The following is a 7,993-nucleotide window of genomic DNA, read 5'->3' as shown; positions in this document are numbered from 1 at the left end:
CCTCTCCCACACAACTTGTCCCTTTCAGGTCTGGGATTTTTTCCTTCCTTTGTGGAGTGAGGTTGAGATAACCGGTGGGAGAAGAGGGGTGGAAAGAAAAACAAGGTAAACCATGACCTAAATGATTACTCTTGCAGAAACAGTAAGCATGGGCTATTCTGCGCCTGTTATCCATACATGAAACTTATCAGGAGCTGAGTCTGAATAACAACTGCTCCTCATTACTGATGGTATCAGACTGCCACGTGCATTAGTCTTGAGGTTGTCCAAGACACTCTGTAACAACAACAAAAAATTAAACTTTATCTTTGCAGCCTCCTGCTCAATAGCCCTACACATTTTCTACTAAATTCCTCTCTGTAATCTCTGAATGTGCTCACTCAGACATAAGGCTCCTCATTGTTGATTCTGCAATTAGTTGGTTTTGTTACAGTAACAAATCTTGTATTTATTAATAGAAAGAATTTGACTTCATTTCTGAAATGCCAAGCAGTTATCGATAGAATCTGTTCAGTTCACATCCTGAACCCAACATACATCTATAAAAAACAATCAAGGTTCAGACACATGTAAATAACTACTTATTACTTTTATTGTTTTCTGACAGTGCTGAATTCTTACTTTCTTCTAACAAAGACTAGATTTTAGAACTATTTAATGAGGGATTTAAATATATGTTGTAGCCAATCACTGATGAGTCGGGGCAAGGAAAGACTAAGAATATTTTTAATCCAGTTAATGACTTCAAAATTAATAGGTAGGGAGTCCATTGAATAATATATATATAAATATATATATACAGGATTTCATGACTGCAAGTGTTTAAATACTCAAAGTTTCCAGCTTGAGTTTAAGGGTTCAGTTGTGTTGAGGAACGTTTGGAGATTTGGTGGAGAGGGTGGAAACTTCTGGAGGAAAAAACATGTATCCCAATAGTGAGAACAAGTTCAGTGTGAGCACAGGTTCAATGCAGGATATCTGAGATGAGAAGGGATTGGTCACCTGAGTTCTCAATTCCAGTAGGATTTCCAGGGCCAGGGCACGGGTGTGCAGCAAAGCAGCAAGATGGCTGGAGGAGTCAGCAGCTGCCTCTCAGCACTGACAGAGACTCGGCAGCACCGCTGTTAGGTTTTGGCATCAGCAGTAACCACAAATATTCCCACAGCCGTATCAGCCAGGAGCGGGAGATGGAGGCAGTATTCTGGTGGCCAGGTTTGCAGAACATGTAAGACATTCCTTGGGAACCTCAAAATTGGAGGGGAGCTGGGACAGAGAAATACATTTTGTGAGTATGCTTGTGACCTGATTTTCCTTTCCAGGATGTGTGACTCCTCAGCTTCTGACTGATGGGGTACAGGAAATGCTACCCCAAAATATGGCACCTGAGCACTTTTAGCTGAAGGAAATTGTGAAAACCATAGAAGCAAGAAGTCCATTCTGACCTTCTCCCACCTTTTTCCTCTGAAGCATGGTCGTAAAGGAATTCTCTGACCTACCTCACCTAAAAGTAGGTCATAAGACCCTCATTCCAGAGGGGTTCTCCCTGTACCCGGAGACCAAGAAGAATCTGAGCAAACAGGACTTGTTAAGTCCCCCCAGTTCAGGACCATTAGGCCATACCCAAGGAGGAGAAGCACACAATACCATATATATCAATGGTCCAACTGGGACAGTGATATTGGCCTAGAGACAAATTAGATGAGGGCTCCAATGTCAGGAGAACTATGCTAACTGGCAGAACTGCATAAATGACTCTCTCTTTCCACTATAACTTCATAGCATCCTTTTCTCCAGAAATGATTACTGGGCTTGAGGCAGGTGGGGGTGGTAAGATTAGCTCAAGTTATTGGGTTGTTTAGAAAAGAAATCAGTAATCATTGATTCCTACATGTAGTGAGGCAAGTGTCATAAACCATAGCTACAGACAAAACTTCAGACCTTCAGGAATTCAGAACTCATAAAACTGAAAGACATATAAACAAAATTTTGAAAACTAATTTGGACATATAAAAGCAGTGAGCAGGTTTGGTGAGCCTTACGGAAACCCAGCACAGCAGGTTATGTTGTGATGTACTAACAGATAGGCTTTGAAACTTTTTCGCCCTTCTACCCTTTCTTCTTGCAAATGGGCCACATGGAATCATTGCCTCAGGGAATCAGAGAATAAAAGAATCAAATGTTTTAAAGCCATAGACCAGGTCTAAAACAGGAAAGATTTGGAGGGAACATGATCAATAAGAAGCCAGTTTTTCCTAACCCAGAAGAAAGAAGAGATCCAGGGTAAGAAAAGACAAGGAGAGTGGGGGAGCTGGTGACATCAGGGTGCCACTGGGAAGGAGTCCTAATTACTGCCCATCACCCCTAGGTTGATTCCAGGGATGGGAGATGAATCAGAGCATTCCCTGATTAAGTTGAAAAGACAAAAGCAGAGAAGACCAGTGCCTCACTACCATGCGGGACCAAAAAAGCAGCAAGCCTGGACTTCTATCACACCCCAGTGAGAGGCTATGGTCTCACACCTTCATGGGGCATCTAGAAAAAGGCCTGAGCCTCATCAAGGAATAAAGTGTTTTCAGTGCAGACAAGAGCAGTGTGGTTATGATAATGCGGGAGAGTGGAAAGCAGGCCTGCTAGGGCTGCCTAGACTGACAGGTGATGACAGCGGGTACAGCTGAAGACCATAAAGGACGAACAGAGACACAGGAGCTGCCTGAGTGGACAAAGGACTTCCTAGCAGCACATGCCCTGGCCTCCCTGCTGCCTTGACCTGATCTATCTAAGCACCAGGAGTTTCGGTACAAGAGGTAAAGAAAGGGGAAAACCTTGAATTAACTGAGAATTACCCTGATTTGACAGAGTTTACTCTGAATTGACTGGGTACAGTTTCTTTGACAGGCAGAATGAATTCTTCAGATAGAAACTGTCTGTTAGATCGAAATAAAGTTTCATTTCTTGCGTACTCTAGTTTGTTTAATAGATGTTTAATAAAACCAAGTATGTGAAAATAGCCAACTTCCAAAGCAGATAAATCAGTTGCTGGTTCTTTCTATTATAAAAAAATAAATAAATAAGGAACGTATTTTTTTCCTGAATCCCAGAGTGCCTTGCACAGAGTAGGTGCTCATGGATGAGTTTTGCTGAATGTTCCTTGAAGAATAATCTCCCTGGTGCATTTAAATTCTTATTGAATCAAATAAGTATTTATGCATGCAGTATCTCAAGCACAATGCTATTGTGCATTTGAAATACACCTATATGCAAAAAAGGGAGTGTTTCAGAGCAATTAATAAGATATAAGTGAAAAAGGAATTAAGAAAGATACATGCCGGATGAAAATTTACCTCGCAATTATTGAAGAGAGCCTTATTGGAGAAGATGATCCTGCGGTTAGGGATTTGCTAGATCATTGATAACACCTAAATGCCACTTTAACCAGTAGCTTTAGAATTCCCCACAGAAGAGAAAGTTTTTACAAGCATTATCATCAGGTTGTAAAAGTATGGTTATTTCAATCTCTCAAGCTCAAGAGAGTTTGCAAACAAGTCATGAAATGGTCAAGAGAGTGAAATGATGAAGAGAAACGTCTACAACTTGGAAACAACTTTGTTGCACACAATTGATAGGAACTGAAACCCAGGGTTTCTCTAGTATCTTGGTATACTCTAGTATCTATTATAATTCTGCATATCAAGGTTTTTGCAAGTTTGCACACACTTTTTGTTTTATAGGTATCATAGTAAAGTCGGCAGGACTTGGGGGTGGGGAGGAAGCCCTCCGGCTTGATCGGAAGCCCAGGGAACTCATTGATCTGGCTCAGCTGGCCAGCAGATCCCAGCCAGCTATCCAGCCATAGGGAAATATTTTGCCTGGACAAGATAATTCCTCTCTTTCTGAGCCTGCATTACTGACACATAGAAAAATCAATTTTTAAACTACAACCGTATTGTAAATAGACAACTTGCTAATTTGGGTGGAATTAATTGTATAGTAATTTCTATAACTATTCAGGCTCTAGCACTTGTTTTAGCAATGTTCCTTTGTAAAAATGATGAGCACACTGAAGCACTCTGGTTTTCTTTTTATTTGGATGTGAGGAGGAACTGACATGGAATGGGATTTATTATTTATATTTTACTTAGAAAATATAGTTTTCTAAGTAAAAGATTACTGTTATAAAGTCTATCAATAAAAAATGTAGTGATTAAAAAGAGAAGTGCCAGGCTCACTCCAAGTCCCCTGGCTCCTACTGAATTAGAGTAGATTTTTTAAATGTTCTTTTAATGGAATTTTTCATGAATGAATTTAATTGGGTTTTGAGATATACTGTGTATATGGCTTTTTTAAAATAAAGAAAAAGGATAGAACTAAAAATAGATAGAAACAAAGGAAGGAAGGAAGGAAGAAAGAAGGAAGGAAGGAAAGAAGGTTGCTGGTGCCCTGCTGATGCTTTATAGTTCCCCTAAATGCCTGCTCTCATTTTATTAATCTTTCCAAAATGATGACAGTGATGTTTATAGAGCACAAACAACATGCTACATACAGTCCTGGTTCTTCTGCCCCTTCAGACATAATCACCTTACACTAACAAAATCATTTGACAATAACAAAACAAATATTGTATATTATCTTGCAAAAACCTTGATAATCAGAATTACAATCGATACTAGAACATACCAAGAATATGCACTATACCAAAATTTAAAAATCAAAATTAAAGTAGTAATTTAGAGGTCAAGCCTGTTAAATTGGGACTGCATGTGAAGCCCAGATCTCCCCGCCCTTTCTCCTCTGGTTTCCCCACCTGTCAAACTTGACAAACTCTTCCCAGAATCTATAAGAAATTCATTATCATCGATAAACTTTTGGTATTATTACTGAGGCTTACCTGGTCCAAATTATTCCAAATGTTTTAAGTCAGCCCAGCCTTATGTCAAGTCCCATAATTCAAGAGCTTATGAAACCCCTAATCAAAATTTTCAAGCAATGCAAACCAGAGATATACATTACTCATGTCACCCTCTGCATGGGAGATGGACTAAATTATGCACATTAAATATTGATGTATTGATTCATCTTCTTGGTGGGAAAAAAAAAAGCTTCCTTTAGTGGACAGTAAGGTCTGATTTGGCTTTATTCCTACAAGTTCTGTGACATATGGCCAAATATCTCCCAACTAGAAAAGTCACTTATGGTCTCTTTATGGATATACTAAAAGACTTTCTGAATTCTCTCATTGAAAAGTTCTCTCTATGTGTATTATTATTATCATTATTATTATTATTATTATTATTATTATTATTGTATTCTTGAGTACCAACATGTGCCAGACACTGTTCTAAGTGCTTAGAGTATGTAAGGGAACAAAATGAAGGTTGCTGCCTTCATGGGGCTTACATTCTAGTAGAGGAGATGGGACGGGCAGTAAACAACAAACAATAAGTAAGTAAAGAATTGTGGGAATTTTTTTATGAAGTTCAACCCACGTCTATTTCTTCAACCCTTCCAATCATTCTGAGCTAACTAATTCCCTGTCCTGCTAAACCTAGTAAGAGGGCATTCTGTTTTCAGCATCTAAACCCCAACTAACATGGTTATCCAGCCTGCTTTGTGAATTCCCTACCTCAGCCTCTCTTTTAAAACTACAATAATGGAGTGTATCATTTGGCACCTTTAGCTGCAAGTAACCATCTCATTTAAGGAAAAAAATCATTGAAATGATATTGGGCAGCTCCTGGAATTGCCTGGAGGGCTAGAGAACCAGACTTGGAAAACAGACAGGAGCAAAGGGATGCCAGGCCATGAGGACCGCTGTGAAGTGGGTTTGCTGTGCACTGGCTGTGCTTCAGCCCACTGCATCTTAGACTTTACTTTTACTACTTGGCCATGTCTGGTGAGACAAAACAGTCACACACACAAGTTACGTGAAGTGGGTTTGTTACTTACAAGCAGGAAGCAAGGGACAACAGAAGCCTAGGATTCTTGACATGCAAGTCCCCCAAGGCTCAAGAAAGCTGCAGAGAGTGAATGGATCCTTGTCTACACGTGTCCCACTTGCACCACAGCTGAGGGACCCCAGAAAGCACCTACTCTGGGTTTTATACCATGGTGGTAATGTGATTCACTGCAGTAAAGTGTTGAAGGACATCCTGTTTCTAGGGGGAGCTAGAACAGAGCCCAGGCTGTTCCAGCCAGTCCCTCCTTCTCTCAGGATGTTGCATTCCCAGCACACTCTATAGTTATTCTTGAGAACTACAAGCAAGACAAAGGGGAGAACTGGGTCAGTCTAAGGCCACTGAAGAATGGTTCTGCAACCACAGTCCAGGGCCTGCCACAAAACAGGGTCTCTCACACTGCCGACCCCAAGGCACTGACCCTGCTGCCCCAGGACACTGACAGTGTCCACAGCTGGGCAGGGAACTCTCCATGGCCATTGGTTCTTTACATCAGTAGTTCCATAGGCAGCGTCCTCAACAGACATATCTAGTTGGCCAACCCTAGGGGCCTTCCCCCCGCTAACAAAATTTAAAAAGTTATATGGTATCTTTCATCTTCTGAAAATGGGCAAGGCTGTGCCAAACGCCATAAGCTGATGGATTCCCCACATTTAGGAATGGTGTTCCAAAGCTGGGCAGCTCCTCCAAAATGACAAACATCTTTAACAAAGAACATTCTCTAAACTTTCTCCTTCAATGTGCTGTCTCTTTTTACAAGGTAGTTAATAGATCTGCAACATAACCAGCGCCACTTTAGACAAGCCCAAGTACAAAATGGTGCCGCCACCTCCTCCCCTCCCCCACTTCCCTTTAGGAGAAGCCTCCTGACTTCAACAGAAACCCCTCTGCTTCTGAAAGGACGCAGTTCTCCACCCCGATCTACATTAGCAAAATGACCCTCCTTGATGGTCTCAGCCAGCCCTTGGCGCACTATATAAGCCCTACCACCCCCACGCCTGGTGCTGTCCCCCATTTTGGGGGCAGTCCTGGGCTGCCTGTCACTCTAAGCACAGCCTGGCAGATTTCTTTCTTTAATAAAGCTTGAACAGTACCTGGCGTCTTGGCTCACTTTCTTTCAGTAGTATCTGAACCTACCATAAGCCCTTTACACATCAACTTTAAGAAACACGGCAAGTCTTGAAATTCAGATATAAAACTAAATATACAAGAGGAAAACTGGAAACAATGTGCGCTCAGCACGTGGCCAGATAGTCAGGCTCAAAAGCCCTCTACTCCTGGCCAGGAGGCAGGTCCTCAGGCTGGTGTCTGGCTGCCTCGATTTGGAACACCTGTGCTTCCCCCATCAGGAACACATTTGAGCTTGACAGAGAGCAAGTATGAGAGATAAAGGTAAAGGTAAAGAGGGTTCTCGCCCCCCAATGCTTCTCCAACTCATCATCCTGTGTTGAACACTGTGGTCAGCTATGCCAGAAGCTGCAATACGAGAAGCCTCAGACCTCCTATTCTTGGCAAACTAACCCTCCCTGGGCCCCCACCTGCAGGATGAGGCATAGGAGGTCTTCCTCCTATGTGTCCCCAAGCAAGCTGATCTTACCCTTATCCTATCACTCACTTCTTATTGCATATGTCTGCTCTGTTCACTTGTGTGTTAACCTTACTGGACTGCAAACACTTCAGATTTCGTATCTGTAGCACAAATCACAGTAACTTGTGAAGGAGACATGGATGAAGGAGGCACGCGAGACCCGGGCTGAAAGTTCACCAGAGAAGTTCCGCTTTATTCAAGGACTGCGCATATATTTATAGGGAGCTGCGTTCTGGGTTTGGATAGGGGGTGGACGGGGTGGTAGCTGATTGGACGGGGCTGGGCAGGAAGTGAGCCTTGACCTGTGACTGGCTGAGGTTTGCTGCGGGTGGGCTTGGATGTTAGCCCTGACGGGATTGTTTACTGCGGAGAAGAACCCGGAAGAGCGCCATATTGCTAGGGAATGCTTTTCCCCCTCCGCTTGAGTGCCTATGGTATCCTTACATTATCCTTA

General features: G+C 42.2%; 1 long non-coding RNA gene across 1 annotated transcript; it reads right to left on the bottom strand.

Annotated features, from left to right (window-relative positions):
- Positions 1 to 568: 568 nt before the first annotated feature.
- LOC103591111 lies at positions 569 to 7,722 on the bottom strand. The gene is made up of 2 exons (XR_550539.1): positions 7,567 to 7,722; positions 569 to 1,263 (listed from the first exon to the last, which is right to left on the bottom strand). It is a non-coding gene; the product is annotated as an uncharacterized LOC103591111 (long non-coding RNA).
- Between the last annotated feature and the right edge of the window lie 271 nt (positions 7,723 to 7,993).

Source organism: Galeopterus variegatus, unplaced genomic scaffold (assembly GCF_000696425.1).
Source record: "Galeopterus variegatus unplaced genomic scaffold, G_variegatus-3.0.2 Scaffold53, whole genome shotgun sequence".
Taxonomy (NCBI): Eukaryota; Metazoa; Chordata; class Mammalia; order Dermoptera; family Cynocephalidae; genus Galeopterus; species Galeopterus variegatus.
Note: the sequence above shows the minus strand (reverse complement) of the source record. Positions and strands in the feature narration are given on the sequence as shown.